Source organism: Nomascus leucogenys, unplaced genomic scaffold (assembly GCF_006542625.1).
Source record: "Nomascus leucogenys isolate Asia unplaced genomic scaffold, Asia_NLE_v1 001012F_73339_qpd_obj, whole genome shotgun sequence".
Classification (NCBI taxonomy): Eukaryota; Metazoa; Chordata; class Mammalia; order Primates; family Hylobatidae; genus Nomascus; species Nomascus leucogenys.
In genome coordinates, this window is record NW_022096598.1 from 682 (window position 1) to 22,457 (window position 21,776).

At 42.3% G+C, this 21,776-nt stretch overlaps 1 non-coding gene and 1 pseudogene across 1 annotated transcript; both read right to left on the reverse strand.

The window, feature by feature from the left end:
- Positions 1 to 254: 254 nt before the first annotated feature.
- LOC115833998 lies at positions 255 to 12,830 on the reverse strand (annotated as a pseudogene).
- LOC115833999 lies at positions 1,435 to 1,541 on the reverse strand. The gene has a single exon (XR_004029159.1). It is a non-coding gene; the product is annotated as a U6 spliceosomal RNA (small nuclear RNA).
- Positions 12,831 to 21,776: the final 8,946 nt, after the last annotated feature.

The window sequence follows — 21,776 nt, forward strand, 5'->3', positions numbered from 1 at the left end:
GAGACCATCTATTGCAGAAAAATAAGCTCAGAGCTTCCACGGATTCTACGTATGGTAAGTTGTATAATTATTTCATTATATATTACAATGTAATAATAAATAAAGTAGCACAATAAATGTAACATGATTGAATAATGCTGAAACCATCCCCACTTTCCCCAGCCCATGGAAAGATTGTCTTCCACAAAACTGGTCCCTGTGCCAAAAACGTTGGGGACAACTGACCTAAAGTAATTCACTGTCACAAGTCTTACCTGGATTGCTGTTTTCAGAAGAAGCTTTAGCATCTGTTTTTCTTTGTAGTCAGAAAGTAACTGGCAAATTCTATGTATAAAAATATAATAAACCAAATTACTATTTTAATACTGATATAAAAAATACTACCAAATGTAAAATTCTTAAGAGTATTTCAAACAATATCAGAATATCAGAACTTAACAGTATTATCCCATCCACTTATGAGTACATTCTGCAAACTTCCTTTAAGCTTCTAATTAAAGAAGAAAAAAATGTAGGGTGAAATACTCATAAATCGAGGCATGTGACCCAGTAAATTAGGTTGCATTAGCATGACATAATAAAAAGTGTCCCAACTCTGCATAAGTCCTAGCTCCATAATGAACAGCTATTTGTTCTTGGACAACTTGCTTCTCTTAGGCTCAATGTCTTCTTCAACAAAGTGAGGACTTTGCTGCCTTATTTCCCTAGGTTGTTATAAAAATTTAAGGAGATAATATTTTTTAAATGCTCAGAGAAATAGTAAAGCAATGGAATAATCTCTTCCTAAACTTTATGACTAAAATTATCTTGGAATCCCAAATAAAACCCAATGCGTATTTGTTCATAGGTTCTAATATGCAAATGTTGTAGTTTTCAGAAAATGTTATTGAGTCCTAATTTGCCTCTTAGTTGTCCTACTCCTTATGGCTTATAATTCAGGGCATCTCAACTATGTCACAGTTTGTAACTAAATTTATTCATAAATATCTCATTAAAGTAGGTAATGTGATTGTCCACTATTAGGAGTTGATCAATCACACCAAGGGCAGAAAAACCAATGGATGTTAAGACCTGGTTTGGACCAACGATCCTTCTCTACAGACTCAAACTCTCAGCCAGCAGATGTTTGTGAGGATAATGCTTTATACTGATGTTCAATTCCAGCTGACATGGGAGACCAAAAGTCTACTTTTATTTTTTATTTCCATGGAGAAGTTGCAAGTTGACATTCTGTAATTTTCGACATACATACTAACAATGTATTTTGCACCGAACACGTTATTCAGCTCAAAGTCATCTCATAGACCATCTTACATGACTATTTTGCAGTGCAAATCACAATTTCAATATTTTGGTGGCACCCATTTTGCTTTGATTCACACTGTTTCCTTAGAGCTAGTCAGCAAATAGTCAAATGACCTTCCAGTGACTGCACAAAATATGGAATGCTTCAAAGATTTGTGCTGCCTCCTTATGCAGAAGCCATGCTAACTTTCTCTGTATGGTTCCAATTTTAGGATATGTGCCGCCGAAGCAAGCACAAAGCCCTACTCTTACACATGATTAGTGACGAGTCATGGACAAGGCTTGGCTCTGTTAAGTCCAACTAACCTACTTGAGATTCTGAGAATTCTCTTCAATGGCTTCCTGTGAGCTAGAATTTGAAAATATTTTAAAATCTTGAGCTAGAGATGGAAGTAGCTTGGACGATTTTCATTATCATGTAAATCAGATTACTCAAGGGCCAACCACAGCTGGGAGCCACTGCTCAAGGGAAGGTTCATATGGATTTTCTACTGCCCAAGGTTCTATACAGGATATAAAGTGCCTCACAGTACAGATCTGGTAGCAAAGAAGAAGAAACAAAACACTGATCTCTTTCTGCCACATTATTTCAACCCCTCTGACCCTTTAGAACAAGCCCACCCAATACCTGCTAGAGAAAAGACCAACAACAGCCTCAAAGGATCTCTTACCATGAAGGTCTCAGCTAATTCTTGGCTAAGATGTGGGTTCCACATTAGGTTCTGAATATGGGGGAAGGGCCAATTTGCTCACTTTGTGTGTGGTTTATAAAGTCAGGATGCCCAGTGGCCAGAGCAGGAGGCTGGTGCTTTGGGAACAATGGCTGAGCATATAAGCATAGGTATGGGAACTAAAAAACGTTGTACTTCAAAGTCACTGTATGAATCGCCATGAAGACTTGAGGGACCTGAATCTACCGATTCATCTTAAGGCAGCAGGGCCAGTTTGAGTGGCAACAATGCAGCAACAGAATCAATGGAAACAACAGAATGATTGCAATGTCCTTTTTTTTTCTCCTCCTCCTGACTTGATAAAAGGGACTGTCTTCCTTGGATTTAGTGAACCCTTCGGTTCCTGAAAAATTCAAGGAGTATATAGGACATAGTCCCCAGAAGACAGTACAAGACTTGCTGATAAACTGGACATTTGCAGGCCCAAATAACTAATCAGAAAAATCAAAGATGTGACACTATTTTTATCCCATGCATAGGTGTTACACTTGGATGAAATGAACAATGTTGGATCTCTAAGGATAAAGGTCTTAAAAGTCTTGACATAAAGAATCCTGCACCCATTGGTACTTCTAACTTGTCTTGCTTTTTGTCTGATTTCTGGCTGACGCAGGGGACTAACTCACTGCCACTCTAAAATTACCCGAACCAAACTATGACATCTCACTTGATATGTAAGATGCAACTGTTATAATTATTTTAAACCTCAATTTAGCATTAACTAGCCTTTTAATGTAAACACTTACACATTATGATGACTAGAAATAGCATACTCTCTGGCCGTCTGTCCAAATAGATCTTGAGAAGATACATCAATACTTTGCTCAAGTAGAAGGCTGACTATACTTGCTGATCCACAACATACAGCAAGTATGAGAGCAGTTCTAAAATGACAGAGATAGGAACTGTAATAAAGTTATTTTAAAAGCTAACTTGATATACGTTACCAATTTAACTTCTTGCCTGTCTGTGCAGAATCAAACATTTACATGCACTAAAAGACATAAGCATCTTCAGTGCTCAAGTGTTCATCTTTGTAAAATACCACCAAGGTTAACAGGAAGGGACAAAACAAACCCCTCTTATCTCAGTGGGGTATTGCATAGCAGAAGCTACTAATTTAAAGTCCTTTGACGGGCAAGAAACAATGTTAGGGACACTTATCTGAAGTGAACAAAGATTTAAGTGAAGATTTTGTCACAGCTTCCCTAGACTCATATGCTGTAATAGAAAATCAGCTAGGGGGTAAATAAATAAGAGCTCTCTGCATGCTGAAAGCAGTAAGATTAATAATAATGGTAAGAATAGTAGTCACAGGAGTTTCAGTTAATGATGCCAATAAGCATGTGCTAGGCACTGAATTAAATGCCACATATATCTTTCTTTCTTATGCACAGCCAACTTTGAAGGATATATTCTCCTATTTTTCATATATGACAACATATTTGGTGGTAAATAACATTCCCAAGGTCACACACCTAGCAAGTAAGAAAGTTAGGAATTCAACCCAGTATTGTGTGAATCCAAAGTCTAGCTCTTTTCTCTTTATCACCCACCTATGGCTTCCCTTCATTAAAGGAAAAGTGTATCCACTTAAAACTATCTTCACTCCCTCTCTCCATACCAATTAAAAATAAAAACATCAAAATACACTGGAAATAAAAAAGGAAAAAAGCTGTTGAACCCACAGTATGTGGGAACAGCAATTAAGTGTCATGTAGGGATAAGCTAACAATATTCTTCAAAGAAAGCAACTTAAGGCAAAGTCATTGAAAAGACAAAAGGATTTTCTACCCCATTTATGTTTAATACAGCGTATTTAGTGGAAAAGCATGTAAGACACAAAGGTTAAAACTATTAGAAAGCGTTAAGAAGTTCAATACTGAGTCATAACTTTAACTGAAAGTTAAAGTTCAAACTTCATAATATTAATATGAAATCCCTTTAGCTAACATAAGATCATGTAACCAAAAATGTCACATAACAAATAACATCAGTCAATATAATAAAAGATGAATCCTACTAAAACTGTTCTTTATGTTGCCCAGTCCAAATAACTGTTTTTCTACCTAACTGATTTGTGTTCATACTGATCACTATATCCCAGTAAGTATAATCTTATTAATTTAATATTTATGACTTGAGTGACTGCTATCTAGAACACACAGATTAAAAGAAACAACTATACCTTCCATATATATCCAGTGCATTTAAATTAGCTTTTTCTTGATTAAAAATTTCACCACTTGCTGTTTTTGTTCATGTACACCAAGTAACAGTGGTGTGAGGCCAAGCTGCAAAACAATATAAAGCGAAAACTTATGTAATTCAAAAAGTACATATTCCTCAACTGAAGTAGAAACTTTATATAAGATCTTATGGACTTACATGCATAGAAAGTAAATAAATTGTAGTCGCTTCCTTCTCACTCTTCTGTGCTTTCCTACACACTGCTCCTTCCCTTGGAAACACCCCTTCTCTGCCTCACCACGTTAACTCTAATCAACTCAAAAACTCACTTTAAACATTTACTGCTTCCAAGACTCTTTACTTCTAACCCAGCATTTGGTATGGCATTATTGGATGATAATATTTTTCCCATCTAAACAAAGAGCTTCCTGAGGGCAGGAGCTGTATCTTTTGTCTGTATATCCTCAACCCTAAACAAATTGTGTATAAAGCAAGAATTTGCATGTAAAATATTTCTTTAGTTTCATGTTTTACCGAAAGTTCAACCTCCAACATGCAACAAAAATTGCTATTAAAACTCATACTGCCCATTTGAAAAAACTTTCCAACATTCATTTATTTAAAATCTATCTGTATTTAATTTTCCCAGATTGTTAACTAAATCATCAGTTCGTAGGACTACTGAAACTAAATTAACAGAATTCCTATCTGTATTCTTAGTAACTCCATGGTTTTAAGTGTTTAAAACTGCCGATTATGCCAAAGCTCTACATACTTGAGACGCACTGGATAGTCCATAATACAACTGCAATTGGCAAAAAATGGTTTAGAATTTGCTATAATTCTAATTGAGAAAACTCTGCTCTTAACGACTTACTGACCTAAGCACTTGAATGATTGAACAAAGAGACACAAAATGCTGAGAGGGCCATCCTCTACTTACTGAAAGACTACTCACAGCAAATTTCTAAAGACGTTCTGAATGGCAGTGAATAACTGATGGTAGAAAGGAAAATGTATTATTCTGTAACCTGATAGATACTACCAACAATATTCATTTTAATGTCTCCACCACAGAGATAAAAGACAGACTAGGCCAGGAATGGCGGCTCACACCTGTAATCCTAGCATTTTGGGAGGCTGAGGCGGGTGAACCGCTTGAGCCCAGGAGTTCAAGACCAGCCTGAGAAACATGGCAAAAACCTCATCTCTACTAAAAAAAAACTGAAGTTGGAGGGCCATCTGAGCTTGGGGAGGTCGAGGCTGCAGTGAGCTGTGATTGCACCACCGCGCTCCAGCCTGGGAAACAGAGTGAGACCCCATCTCAAAAAAAAAAAAAAAGTCAGATTAACGTTACTGGAAAGGAAAGATTTAAAGAAATCAGCACATATCCAACTCCAACTCTTCTAGAGCTACCTTAAGTTTCTGAGATATAAGAATTTACATATTACATTTCTGTATTCAGTGGTTCTTAAGCAGGAGTGTATCCAGATTTTGAGAAAATTGTTGTTGTTATTGTTGTTGTTGTCGTTGTTGTGGTCTCATTATGTTGACCAGGCTAGACTCGAACTCCTGAGCTGAAGCAATCCTCCCACCTCAGCCTCCCTAGCAACTGGGACCACAGCCATGCACCACCATGCCTGGCTTCAAGGAAACATTTTCAAATATACATATCCAGGCTTTATTAGACTTACTGTATCAAAATCTTCAGGAAAAAGCCTAGACTTGTTGATTATTTAAACACTTTCCTCAGGTTACTGGGATGCACAATTCTAGCTGAAAGCTAGTGTAATAGACAATTACTTCAGTCTCATTTCTCACCCACATGACCAATTCCCTTTCTCATTTGAAGATTTGGCCAAAAAGAGTAAGGAGGAGGAGAGAGACCCATTTGCTGAAAACACCACATGATTGTTCCCAGTAAGAGAAGAACAGGGTCTAGTCAACTCAAAATCCAACTTGATCTTGTTACTTATTTATCTTCCACCTTCTCATCCAGACACTCTAGATTTGAAAGCAGAGCTGAGACTCTAATTGGCCATTTCTACCAGAATAGGATACTAAGTCAGTTAATTACTTGATATTCCCTCTGCTCAAGGGTTTCCCCTTACATTACACCAATTCACTGCCAATCTGGTTCCTCAGAGGCCTCCTAAAATTGATCTCTAGGCAGTTTACAACCCACTAACTCCCTCTCCCAAACTGAAAACTGTCATTCTCTAAAATTGAAGAGAACCTTGTCTCACCATACAAAGGAAACAAATGAATCAACAACAACAACACACACACACACACAACCTCTTCACGGTCTTTTCCCTCTATTACCTAATTTCCAAATTGGCCCTGATATTTCGGATTGCTCTTTTTCCCTTTCCACTTCTGCCTCATGAGCAATCAGAAATATCTTAAGCCTTGCCACTGAGAGGTGCATCACCTCGTGTCTATTACTGCTTTTTAGGAACTTGCCAAAGGAGCAGGATCTCTATTCACTGAAACATGTTTAAGTTTTCTTGGAGTTTTCATGTAAAACCTGTTTCAGGGCAAATTTTGCCATTTTACATTCATTAGGGGGAAAAAATCCTAGGAGGGAAAAATTGAAAAATAGTAAGTATTACCTTTTATAAATTCAGTGTTTTCAAAAAAAGTATTTACCACAAGTGCATTAAAAAAGCTGTACCCTCTAATGCTTCTTTGAAAGTTACAATATTTAAAATAAAATCTTAGATAATTAGTTCATTTCAAAATATTTTCATTCAGGTTATGCTTGAGCTTCCAAATACGGAAAACTGGCCCGTACACAGGTCAATGTTAAAATGAATGCATTTCAGTATTTTGAAGATAAAATTGGTAGATCTATACCTTGTTTCTTGATTCGATATCAGCACCGTATAAGAGCAGTGCTTTGGCCATTAATTTATCTTCGTTGTAGATAGCATAGTGCAGACTGGTATTTCCATACTCATCTGGAATAGTTGGATCAGTGCCATGTTCCAGCAACATTAATGCACATTCATCTTCCTGGCATTGTACGGCCTGTCAGTATTAGACCAAAAACAAATTACAAATCCTAGGAATTCAAAATAAACATTCCACAGCTTTCACCAACTACTTATATTTAAAGGAGAAAACTCATTTTTATGCTATGTATTGAAATCAAACCCACCTCACGCTGATATAGTTGGCTACTGCATACCTTTGTCAGAGCTGTCCTCTTTTTGTCATCAAGGACATTAAGTTCACATCGTCTGTCCAGCAGGAGTTTTACTACTTCTGAATTCCCACTGGCAGAGGCCAGATGTAGAGCAGTCCTATGAGAGTGAGAAGACTTTTTAGGAAATTGTAGTGCACCAGCTACAGCCGTATCAATGATTTACGTAATTGCAAACACTGAATACCCTGCTATTACTCTGCCTTCAAAACAAACATTTAACTTTCCCATGAAAAAACCACACTATTTATTATCTCTCATTACTCGCTGTATTAATGAAAGAGCAGCCTATATGAATACAAAGAGCATAGCCCTTGGATGACATTCAACTTGGGCTGGAATCCTACTTGAAGCTCTGTCACTTCCTGGCTGTTGCTTAGCCTTCTGGGGTCTCAGTTTCCTCGTCAATAAAATAGGAATGAAAATAGTAGCTTTCTCACAGGAAACCACTGTAATTCTTAAATGAGACTCTGCACAAAAGATATAGAATAGTTCCTAACAACAGCTCAATAATTGTTAGATATTATAATTTTTACTAATACCACTAAAGAATTAAGTGAGATGATACAATTATACCTACACTTTCAGGTATGTTTTAAATATTGCAGGTAACATTGTATTTTAGTGATTCTAAGATGATCATTGTCTCCATGTTGTCTCCACTGAAATACCACTTACAATTCATGATTTACTATAATTGGCGGCATTTAAATAATTCTCTTATTGAGATATAAAATAATGGGGCATCATACAATCCCTGGTGCCTTACATTAAGTAGAATATGTTATAACAGGTCTGGGGCGGTTCCACTCAGATGACCAGCATTTAGATAAATTTTAGTTTTTAAGTACTATGGAATAAGAGAGCTGAGGTGAAAACAACAACAAATTTCTAAAATAAACCAATTTTTACTTTGGTTTTCAATAAACTTTAAGCCAAAGAAAACTTGGAATTGAAATGCATAGCATGGGCTTATTTTTTTCAATACTTAGATTTATACAATGTATGTACATCAGATATTTCCAATGATTCATATTGGATTCAAGACTTATAAATTTTCTCTTTTTACAAAGGATTTATGAAACTATTTGTGGAGCTTTTTTCAACTTTTACATTCAGGGGTACATGTGCAGGATGTGCAGGTTTGTTACATAGGTAAACGTGCACCAAGGGGTTGGTTGTACAGACTATTTCATTACCCAGGTGTTAAGCCCAGTACCTGTTCGTTCTATTTCCTGCTTCTTTCCCTCCTCCCACCCTCCACCCTCTGATAGGCCCCAGTGTGTGTTGCTTCCCTCTAGGTATCTGCGTGTTCTCATCATGTAGCTCCCACCTATAAGTGAGAACATGCAGTATTGGGTTTTCTCTTCCTATGTTAGTTTTCTAAGGATAATGGCTTTCAACACCATCCATGTCCCTGCAAAGGACATGCTCTCGTTCCTTCTTTCATGGCTGCATAGTATTCCATGCTGTGTATGTACCACATTTTAGTACTTAAAACAACTAAAACAGTCTTTACCCAAGACTTATAAATTTTCAAAAGGGCAGTTAAGGGTTGCCTTTTACTATTTTCTACCTTCAGAAATGCTTCTGTTTGAAAGGAGGGAGGAAAAGCTTCAATTGAGATTAAGTCCTAATGCCCCAATTTTAAATCTCTCAGCTTGCTTAAGCCTAGCAGGTAAACATGAAGTTTTCAAAGATGGAAGGATCCTGAGAGATAGTAGAATATGCCTGCCCCATAATAGGTGTCTGGCTTATGTCTGATGACTAAATGGATTGAAAAAATGGAAGAACACAGCTTGGGAGTTCAATATTTTTAAAGAAAACTCCTGTAAAGTAGGGCAATACATGTGCAATAGTAATAATCTTTTATATTTGCTATTTTAATTTTCATAAATATATAACTCAAGTAAAATGATTAATTCATACTTTTTACATGTTAATCTATATATAATGAAAAGGTAATTATGTAATAAAATGTATATACAATAAAATCTACAGGAACAGGTAAACACAATCCCTTTACTTCTGAAGAGGGTAAAAGTTCACAGAAAATACCTAACCACAGAAATAAAAATAAATAATAGAATGTGAGAAATTATTTGCATCTATGCAAGAAGCATATTCCTTCTCTTCCCAAGGATTATTTCATTACTAATGAACCTTAACTAAAACTTCAGATGTTCACTGCAGAAATCACAGATAAAAAGAAAGGGAAAAACTTCACTTACAAATCCCCAGAAACAAGTTTGATTATATTTTCTACATATTTTCAGCTAACACAAGAGCAGATTCTGTTCGTGTATATGTGTAACAAACTGGTTTTTTTCTCACTTGATATAGCAAAGTACATCTTTGCATGTCGACATATCTCTGTATCTACTGACATCCTCAATAGTTACATATTATTCCATCCTATGGATGCACTGAAATTTGTTCATGAAATCTTTATATGGGTTCTTCTAAACACACTGCTATTTTAAACAATACTAAGAAAAACAGACATCTATTTGGTAAAGATATTTCAGTATAATGGAATTGATGAGTAAAAAGCATAACATTTTTAAAATGTGATTCTTACCACTAAAGTGTCTGTTTGAAAACCTGCAGCAATTTAAACTTTAAACAACTATATAAGTACCACTGTTCTTCATCCTCACAAACTTTGTGGATAGAAAACAGTATTTCTTTTTTTTTTTTTTTGAGATGGAGTCTCACTCTGTCACCCATGCTGGAATGTAGTGGCATGATCTCGGCTCACTGCAACCTCCACCTCCCTGGTTCAAGCAATTCTCTTGCTTCAGCCTCCTGAGTAGCTGAGATTACAGGTGTGTGCCACCATGCCCAGCTAATTTTTTGTATTTTTAGTAGAGATGGGAGCTCACCACACTGGCGAGGCTGGTCTCAAACTCCTGACTTCATGATCCACCTGCCTCAGCCTCCTAAAGTGCTGGGATAACAGGCATAAGCCACTGCACCCGGCCTTTCATTCCTCCTCTAACTTAAATAGAAAACAGTATTTCATTCCTCTTCTAACTTAATTCCTTCTTCTACCAGGAACGCTATCTTTTCCTATGCGCATAGGTCACTGGTAGATATGCAAAAAAGTACTTTGCCCAATTTTAAAATGTGCTTATTTTATTATATCTGCATATATAGGCCAGGCACGGTGGCTCACGCCTGTAACCCCAGCACTTCAGGAAGCCAAGATGGGTGGATCACGAGGACAGGAGTTCAAGACCAGCCTGGCCAAGATGGTGAAACCCCATCTCTACTAAAAATACAAAACAATTAGCCAGGCGTGGTGGCAGGTGCCTGTAATCCCAGCCACTCAGTAGGCTGAAGCAGAGAATTGCTTGAAGCTAGGAGGCAGAGGTGGCAGTGAGCCAAGATTGCACCACTGCACTCCAGCCTGGGCAACAGAGAGAGACTCCATCAAAAAAATATATAAATAGGCATTTGTGTTTTCTTCTGGTATGTTTCTCTTTTCAAATATTTAAAATTTTTAATCTATACTCTTATTTTTGTGATATAAACATCTAGATAGTTTTCTCCAAAAATGAATTATGAACAATCCATCTTTTTTAAATAATAAAAAACATCACCATTATCAAGTGCTAAATTCTTACATATATTTGGGTATTTCTAAATTTCCTATTCTGTTTTATTCATTGATGTCTTTTCAGCCGTTAGCAAACAATTTGTGGAAATAAATAACATGCACATTTTGATATCTGGAAAAGCAAGCCTTTTACCATTCTGTTACAAAAAAAATTATCACAATAATAAAAGACAGCATGTGGAATTTAAAAACGCTAAAACTGCTATTTTTATTTGGCTTAGGTGAAAGTGATAAATAGAAAAAGCTCACATCTTTTTTTTTTTTTTTGAGACGGAGTCTCGCTCTGTCTCCCAGGCTGGAGTGCAGTGGCGCTATCTTGGCTCACTGCAAGCTCCGCGTCCCAGGTTCACGCCATTCTCCTGCCTCAGCCTCCTGAGTAGCTGGGACTGCAGGCACCTGCCACTGCGCCTAACTAATTTTTTTATATTTTTTAGTAGAGACGGGGTTTCACCATGTTAGCCAGGATGGTCTCGATCTCCTGACCTCGTGATCCGCCCACCTAGGCCTCGCAAAGTGCTGGGATTACAGGCATGAGCCACCCCGCCCAGCCAAAAAGCTCACATCTTAAGAAAATTCGATCTTCCTATTCGAGCACAGGAACCATCTTCCCATTTCAGTTTCCTTCTAAGATTCCTCAGTAAAGAACATATTTACACAGTGTACATTTATATAAAACCCATACTGGATTTTATTTGAAGAATATTTAGCCCTGAAGTTGATGTGTTATGGGGCTTCCTTCTTAGTTCTCAATATACACTTTTCTATAACGTATAGAACATTGTTTTAAAATCTGTAGATTAAAAATAATCTGCTGCATCAACAATTTTGCGAGTTAAATCACTTTAAAACAGTCTATTAGTGTTCTACGAGGAAAATTATAATTTGATTGGAAATCAGCTAAAGTTTTGTTTTTGCGTTGCAGCTCATAAAGGGGCCTGGGCCCTGACCTCTCTGAGGTTTCCACATCCAGGGTGGTGTGAGGCCTGCGGAGGCGAGAAAGCCAGGTCCCCTTCCTCCCCCGCCAGGAGGGTATGTCTCCATCATCCCCCCACGTCCCACCTCCTCCCAGCCCAGGCCTGGTTACCTCTTTTGCTTGTCCTTCTCGTTCACGTCAGTGTCCCTGAGCATGACGATGAGATCCTTTCTGGGGACTTTACCCCACCAGGCAGCTTTGTGGAGCTTGTCCAGATCTTCTCGATGGACGTGGTACCTGGGCTCCATGAAGGCACTGTCATCGTAGTCTCCCCAAGCGCCCACGTTGCTTCTGAGTGTCTTCACAGAGGACTCATCGTGGTCTCCAGAAGCGCCCACGTTGCTTCTGAGCGTCTTCACAGCGAGTCATCGTGGTCTCCAGAAGCGCCCACATTGCTTCTGAGCGTCTTCACAGTGGAGTCATCGTGGTCTCCAGAAGCGCCCATGTTGCTTCTGAGCGTCTTCATAGCGGAGTCATCCAGGGTGCTGTCTCGCAGGGAAGCAGCGCCCACGTTTGCTTCTGAGCGTCTTCATAGCAGAGTCTCGTGGTCTCCAGAAGTGCTCACGTTGCCTTGCCTCTCCCCCTGCAGCAGGGGAAGCAATGGCAGCACCACTTGCCCATCTTGCTTCTGAGCGTCTTCATAGCAGAGTCGTCGTGGTCTCCAGAAGTGCTCACGTTGCCCTTGCCTCTCCCCCTGCAGCAGGGGAAGCAGTGGCAGCACCACTTGCCCATCTTGCTTCTGAGACCAAATGGCTTCTTCACAGAGGAGGCAGCCGGCATTGAACCAACCTCAGCCATCATCTGCTTTTAACAGCCAGGAGAGGCCAGTAGTAGCGAGCAGATCGCATCTACCAACCAGTTTCACCAACTAGCAGGTAACTCCGGGTTTCCAATCTGTTTGAAAAGTGAATCCCAGCCAAAACCTGCCAACCCCAGCAGGGGAGGCCAGCCCACCCCACTCAGGGAAAACCCACACCCACCCAGGGTGACCCCACGCCCACCCCAGCAAGGGCCACCCCCCCCAAGAAAACACCCGGCCCACCCAAGGGAATGCCAAACCCAGCAGAGAAAAGATCAAGCCCAGTAAAAGAACGTGAGAGAGGAAACGTCAACCCAAGGAGAAACCGTCAATCCAAGGAGGAAAGGTCAATCCAAGGAGAAACCGTCAATCCAAGGAGGAAAGGTCAATCCAAGCGACCAACGCAAAGCCAAGCCGCTACAGGCCAGCCAAGCCGCTACGCGCGTGCGGCATGCGCGTGCAGTTACACGCCAGCCAAACCGTTACGCACGTGCAGCGTGCGCGTGCAAGCCGTTACAGGCCAGCCAAGCCGTTACACACGTGCGGCACGCGCGTGCAGTTACACACCAGCCAAACCATTATGCGCGCGCGGCGTGCGCGTGCAAGCCATTACAAGCCAGCCAAGCCGCTGCTGCGCATGCGGCGTGCGCGTGCGCGTGCGGCGTGCACATCTCAGGTGGGGTCAGTGCACGTGGCACAGACAGTGGCCGATGCGTGCAACCCGCGTAAGTCTTGGCGCCACGAATGTCACTGACAGCTTGGTGTTCCCGGCAAACTTCCTGGGAGTCAGCCGAGCTTTCAAGCCATTGAGAAGCCTCTGGTGAAAAAACCTCTTGAAGCAGGACTGGGGCTAAGCGGCTGGAACTTGAGGATGCTGACAGCCTCCTCTGAAGAAAGCCCCCAGGACACTCCTGGCGGTGCTGTTGTGCATGGCAGCTGCTGCAGCTCGGAGCACGGGCCGGCGGAGCTGGCTACAAATGGTCTCGAAATCACGGAGCATGTTCTCACTCATAGGTGGGAACTGAACAATGAGAACACACGGACACGGGAAGGGGAACATCACACACCGGGGCCTGTTGTGGGGTGGGGGGAGGGATAGCATTCGGAGATATACCTAATGCTAAATGAGTTAATGGGTGCAGCACACCAACATGGCACATGTATACATATGTAACAAACCTGCACGTTGTACACATGTACCCTAAAAATTAAAGTATAATAAAAAAAAAATCATGGAGCACAAGACGCCAGAGCCCAGCGCCTGTCTGAGGTGCCTTCGACACCTGCTCCTCTTTGCTCCGCACCCAGAACACGAGGCCATCAGCGAGGAGGCATTTGGGGCCACAGGATCGCACTCAGCTCCTGTCCTGGTGCCCCCTGCCTGTCCAAGCCAGGGCCAACACCTGGCCTGGGGGGCTCTGCTCCACTGGCATGCAATAGGGTCAAGGTCAGGACGTTGTGTCCAGGCCAGCAAGAGGGGGCTTGGAGGAGCACCTACCACTGATGGGGAGATGCAGAAAGGCAACCCCATGTGCAGATCCTGGGAACAGGACACTGAGCCTCCCTGGTGCTGGCCTCTCAGCTGGACCACCTCGACCATCCTACCGGGACCCTTCTGCTGTGAAGCTTTACGCAGCCAGGCTGCTTCACCCAAACCACAGGTGCTTTGGTGTGGGAGGAAAAATGGATTCTGAGCCTGGACACCAACCTGCTCTTCCCAAAAGAAGTAGAGGGGAAGCCAATCACAAGTGCAAAAAAAAAAAAAGTACTATTTTGTAACTGAAGTCTTGCCTGGATATGCAGGGTTAAGCTAAAGCTCCTCTTGCTTGATACTAAATTAAATTTTGAATGAAACAAAAAGAAGACATACACACTAAATTTCCTTGTTCCTCTGTGATCCCGAGCCAGGAAGCAAAAGGAAGCCTGGCCTCCTGGACTCTCTCCCCAGCTGGGGGCTGAGGAGTTTCCTCCAGGGTCACAGGGAGCAGCTGGGCTCAGTGGGGCCAGGCTGCCCTTCCTTCCTACATGGGCATCCTCAAACCTTCCATTGCCCCATACAGAGTGCCATGATCCGGGTTCAAATCCCAGCTCCGGCACTCGCCACCTGTGTTACCTGGCAAATGCCTTACCCCCAAGCACTTGCTGTCTGTGTCATTCCTGACAGAAGGGATGGGAGTGGTGGCCCTGGCATGAAGCACCGTAACAGTCAAACACAAGCAGGAGCACACAGACACCTGGGTGGGGGACTGCCCTTCTGGGGGTGCTCACCAAAGAGCACCTACCCAATTGCCCAACTGGCCTTGCACGTCTCAGCACTTATTAGGCACCTGACTATGGGAAATCCCTGAACAAAGCCCTGACCTGCCCTGGGGAATGTGACCAGGGCGATGCACCAGGAAGGACAGTCTGGGGTGCTTGGCATGAATGAGGATAGGCTGGGGAAATGCCAATTTCTTCCCACCAGCTCTGCATCCCAGGGCACCCTCAGTGGACAGAGAACCCAGAGATGCCACAAGGCTTGAGCTGCATCCTAACCATCCTGAGTTCCAGCCCAGCCATGGCCCAGGCCCGAGGGTACTTTGGGTGCTAAGTTGGGATGACAATGGGCCAGGTGACACTCCTGTGTTCCAGGATCTGGTCAAGAAGGTGATACCCTGTCACTGCCTGGCTCCATCTGGTCCCAGTGGAACATGAAGGGCAGGAAGCCTCTAGCACCCACCCTCTGGGCCACCAACGCCCAGGTCCACAGTGTGGCCACCTGAGTCAGCACCACCTGCTTTGGGGACCAGAGCATGAAGGCCCAGATACGAGGAGCATAGTGCAGCAGTGGATGCAGGTGGGCAGGATGTGCTGTGCGGATCCAAGGAGCCCCTCTCTGGAGGCTTGGGCATAACCTCTCCATCTTATTGACACAATATTTTACCTCTTTGTAGGATAGATACAAATACTTGTTACATGCATAAAACGTGTAGTCTGGTTACTTTGAATATTTACTCATAATAATGTTACTTAGTCACCACAGCCTGCTGTCAGACATTACAGCTTATTTCTTCTAACTGTAGGTTTGTACCCAATAGCCAACCTCTCTTCATTCTCCCTTCCACATACCCAGTCTTCCCGGCCTCTGGTACTGCCATTGTATTCTCTGTGTCCATGGGATCAAGTTTTTTTAGCTCCCACGTGAGTGAGAACCTGCACAACTCCAGAATAGTTATGAAAATCGGGAATTACTGTTATTTTTTGAGATGGGCTGTCACTCAGGCTGGAACGCAGTGGTGCAATCTTGTATAACTGCAGCCCCAACCTCCCAGGCTCAAGCAGTCCTCCCACCTCAGCCTTCTGAGTAGCTGGGACTACAGGGGTGTGCTACCATGACTGGCCAAGTTCTGCATATTCGGTAGAGATGAGGGGTCTCACCATGTTGCCCAGGCTGGTCTCCCACTCCTGGCCTCAAGCTATCCTCCTGCCTCAGGCTCCCAAAGTGCTAGGATTACAAGCCTGAGCCACCATACCTGGCCTGATCCCAGTTTTAGAAAAACTCTGTAGCTAAATTTAGATGAAAATATATGAGTATGTTCGGTGATTGCTTTCACATTCTCTAAACTGCTTTTTTATATCATTGAGAGTCTTCCATAAATGTACTTTGGTTTGAAGTATTTTCTTGAAGTCAGACATATTTAGCTGTGACCTGGAACAGTTCTTCTTACAGCATCCCCTCCCTGCAAACTGCAGATCCTGAGGTCAGTGGCCGTTGACTCTATGTTCTTCCCTGGATCCAGACCCTAACTCAGAGGATGGTGGTACCGCCTCCTGCCCGGCTCTTGGCTGCCTGCACTGCTGGTCATGAGTGAGAGGATGGCCTGCCCCAGATGAGTGTCAAGCGTGTATGTTAGTGTGCTTTTGCTGCATTTCTTGTGTCTTGCTTTTGTCATCTTTCTCCCTTTCCTCCGAGGCCTGCACAGGGCAGCTGTGCTACCCACCTCTGAATATGGGGTGAGCTGTGGCCCAGGCCTGGGTACCTGCTGGGACCTCCCAGGAGATGTGTGGGAGCAGACACCAGGTGGCCTCAGACACTCTAATGGGCACTTGTGCCTTGTTCTGTCCCTGTCATTTGAGGCCTTTTTGGCCAATGGGAAAGCAGACCCCTCTGGCAGAAAAAGGTCCACTTTGCCACAGGCTGGGGTGGCAACTCTGCCTGCAGGTTGGACCCGTCGGTCTCATCGTGAACCCCCACGGGCAACTGGCACTGGGAGAAGTAGAGAATGTGTGGGTTCTGCCTGCTGTCTTCGCGTGTGGAGACAGGGTCCTGCCAACCGGTCTCCTGGAGGGGGCGCTGCCTCCTGTGGGTGCCATGTGTGCCAGAATCCAAGCATGGGTGTACACAGGGGCTGAGCCCACTCACAACCCAGGACAGAGTTGCTTGGCTGTTTTGGGGCTGGGAGATCTCCAAAAGCCTACCAGACCCAGCATCATCAGTGGCTCTACCACTCTCAATGCCTTGGTCTTTCTGCTTTGTTGGCTGTCACATTGGCACATTTCTTGGTGCCACCAAAACAACTCAAAATAATCTCTTTTCAGTCATGCCTGAATAACATTAACTGGCTTCAGGTTTCCTGAAAACAGAGCAGGTGAAAATCCAGAAAAAAGGCCTACTTGTTTTCTTCCTCTGATGGTCCAGCCTGTCTTCAACCACAGGACTCCACGCTGGCCTGGGGTCTGAGTCTCCTGGATTAGTCACTGTCTAGCTTTGATCAAAACTATGAGCAACTGAAGCAGAATATCAACGTGGAAAATGCTCTGGGTTGTCCCCATGTTGGGAAATTATTGTCCAACAAATGAGTAGCTGTCCAAAGCAGTGCAAGGCAACTAGTGTGCCTTGGAGCTTGTCAGAGGAAGCGTTCAAGAGTGCTTTCTGTCTCATTCAGCAAGTCTCACTTCTTTTTTATGTTCTAAATCAGAACATAGAATCACGGGCCAGGCTTGCAAGAAGCAAACATTAACTTCTATCCACATGTACTTAGCCAGGGCTCATTTGGATGGCCATATGTAGCATCAAAGAGGCTGGAAAAGAGTGTAATGGTGTGATTAGTAGAAAAAGAAGATATGTTTGTTGTTCTTCACCCCATGCATACTAATGATGTTTTTAGAAAAAAAAAAAACAACTTTTTTTTGCTCAAGCACAGTTTATGCAACAAAATGTGATTCAGAATCTAATTTCACAAAATAAATCCAGAGGAGAGACTTGAGGGAAAAGGGTAAAGATGTAACTCAATAAAGTCCATAACATCACAGAATAGGGTGATGGTGATGGTTTCTAACCTTGAGAATGTAAGTGGATTCTTCAGTTTCTAAAATTCATTTATCAGTTTTTGAACCCAAGAAATCAGAATAGATCATAACAGAAAGAAATGACCTAGCTTTCACCTAGACAAGTTAGAAAATGCAGAAGTAGCCTGGCAGAACTACAACCATCTGACCTTTGACAAAACCACAGAAATAATAAAGAAAAGGCTCACTATGCGACGAATGGCACTGGGATACATGACTAGCCATGTGCAGAAGAATTAACACTGCAGCCCTGCTTCTCATCATACGGAAAATTAACTCAAGATCAACCAAAGATTGAAATAGAAGACTTCAAATGTGAAAGTCCTAAGAGACAACCTATCAAACACCTTTCTCAACATAGGCTTTTGCAAACCACTTAGACAATTAGTACCCAAAAGAAATGCAACAAGAAACCAAAAGTACAAGTCTGGCCTAAGAAACTACAGACCTGCTGCACAGCAAAGCAACTGCCAACACAGTAAACACACAGCCTACATGATGGGAGAAAATGTTCCCAAACCAAGCATCTGACCAAGTTCTAACAGCCAGAATCTAGAAGACCTTACCTAAATCAAGAAGCAGAAAAATAACCCAAGTAAAAAATGGGCAAATGACACAAACACACTAGTCAAAACAAGACCTAAAAAAGACCAAAAGACACGAGAAAATGCTCAACATCACTAATCATCAGAGATGAGGTACCGGTGCCATCACACACCAGTCAGAATGGCCATTTGTCCAAACACAAAACATATTTGTGTAGCAGTAGATAAAAGCGAACACGGCTACACTCTTGGGGTAATGCAAACTAGGTCTCAAACTGCGGAGAGCAGTTTCAAGATTTCTCAACAACAACAACAAAGAGGGAAAGCAAGCAGAGCTACCCTTCCACCCAGCAATCCAACCCTCTTTGGATTGCTTTGACCCAGCAATCCAATACGATCTTTGGTTGTATCTACCCAAGGGAAAAATACATGTGTCTATCAAAAAGACAGACATCTGCAAGTTCACAGGAGTGCTACTCACAGGAATAAAGACGTGGACCTGACCTAGATGCCCACCAACAGAAAATCAGATGTGATACCTATGCACCACAGAATACTAAGAAGCCACCAAGGAAAATCAAACACAGAAACAAAATCATGCCCTCAGCAGCAACATAGATGGAACTGCAGGCCACTCTGCTAAGCGAACTCAGGCAAGAACAAAAGACCGAACACCGCAGGTTTTCACTTATAGGCAGAAACTCAACACTGAATACACATGAACATAAAGATGAAATCAACAGATGCTGGGTACTACCAGACAAAAAAAGGAGGGAGACAGGAAGCCTTGGAGGAAGAATGATCCAACAGGTGCTGTGTTCACCACCTGGGTGACGGGTATGTTAGGACCTCAAGCATCAAAAGTCTGCTGTATAGCCATGTAGTGAAATGAACTTGCAGGCGTACACCCCTCGATCACAATAAAAGTAGCTATCATTTTAGAAAACCCAGCTTTGGAAATAGAAATAGAAATAGAAAAAAAGGAAGAAAATACAAGAAAACACACAAAACAAAAAAAGCCTACAGTGGCCCAATCCATCCATTAGCGGCATGAACACTGAAAGATAACCAAATGGACACAACGAAGGAGCCAAATAATCAACCCACAATTATAAACACTGAACCCATGGGATTCTTGCTTTTCCCCTAAAAGCACACCAAAGGCACAATGGTTGAAGAAACTGGGGGGTCACGTGCAAAGGACTGAAATAAACCCTTCCCTTACACAAGAGACAAAAAGCGATACAAAATCCACTGAATACCAAAGGGCAATTGTGAAACCAAAACCTCCAAGGAAAACACATAGGGTGTGTGTCTACTGTGGGGAAACTTGAACCTGTGCACCTAAACTACAAACAGAAAACACACAGGACTCAAATACCCATAGACCATACAATGGCTTCACCATCTCGCTTTTCTTCTCAAAGGGACACAGAAATCACCGCTAAGAAAAGTGAATGTGTCCATGTGAGACTAAGGACAACTTCAGAGCTTCACACAGCTTCAACACTGGAGAGAAAACAGTGAACCCTACAGAAGACATCCCACAGACTGAGAGAAAATTATGGAAAACTGTGGATCTAGAAGGGCTTCTTATCTAACATATTCAAGAAACTAATGGTCCTAAGTGGACAAACACAAAAACCAATACACACGCTAAAAATGCCCAAAAGACTGGCAGAGGCATTTCTGAAAAAACCTGAAACAGACTCTCAGGTAATAGAAAAGTCTCTCCACATCAGGAGAGTTTCTCCCCAGAGAACGAGTATGACCAGAAAGAGCAATAAAACTTTTTGAAGATAAGGGCAGTGCAGATTTGCAGACAGAGGAACTATTACATACTACTGTTTTGAATGCAAACTCGTATACCCACTGTGAGACAGCTGGAGGTTTCTGAAACAATTAACGACACAACCACCAGTTCCTCTAGCCATCCCAACACTGGGTATACCTGCAAAGCCAAGGAAACCTACCTCAAGGAGGTATCTCCCTTCCCATGTTTCATGAAGTACTCTGGACAATAACCAAGGTGGGGAATCAACCTACTTGTCTTTCTACAGATGAAAAAATGCAGGAATTGAAGGATATATACACAATGGTACACTCTTCAGCCATCAAACTTCCGGACATCAGTTCACTACCAGCAAGATGGAGAAACCTGGAGGACATTAAGTTAAAAAACAAGAGCCAGGCAGAAGAAGACAAACACAAATACTGCCAATCTCATACAGTAGCAATGTCAACAGTGGGTACCAGAGGCTCGGGGGAGGATTGGAAATGGCTACAAAGGGATGCTCAGGGGAGACGTGGGTACTCTGGTGTTCCTTTTTTTTTTTTTTTAATTATTATACTTTAGGGTTTTAGGGTACATGTGCACAATGTGCAGGTTTGTTACATATGTATCCATGTGCCATGTTGATTTCCTGCACCCATTAACTCGTCATTTAGCATTAGGTGTATCTCCTAATGCTGTCCCTCCCCCTCCCCCCACCCCACAACAGTCCCCGGAGTGTGATGTTCCCCTTCCTGTGTCCATGAGTTCATTGTTCAATTCCCACCTATGAGAGAGAACATGCGGTGTTTGGTTTTTTGTCCTTGCGATAGTTTACTGAGAATGATGTTTTCCAGTTTCATCCATGTCCCTACAAAGGACACGAACTCATCATTTTTTATGGCTGCGGTACTCTGGTGTTCTACAGCACAGCATTGTGACTAGGCTTAACAATATCGTAGCATAATACTCAATATTGCTGGAAAGGATTTGGAATGCTCTCTCCCTCAAGAAATCCTCACTGTAGCATGAAACAGAGATGCTAAGTCCTGCAGTTTCATTGATTCATGTAAAAAGGTCCATTGCACCCTTCAAATAAAAACATATACCATGTGCTATTGTTGTTTTCCAAATAGGATCACAACACACTACTAAAAATCCCGTGGGACAATGCAATGCCCCGCATTCCCAAAACAGTTCCTACACATACAAAGTCGGTGGAGCGCCATCACACTCTTCCACTTTAAACTACTTCCCAAAGCTTTAGTTACCCAAGCGATTCGTGATAGGCATTAACAGAGAAA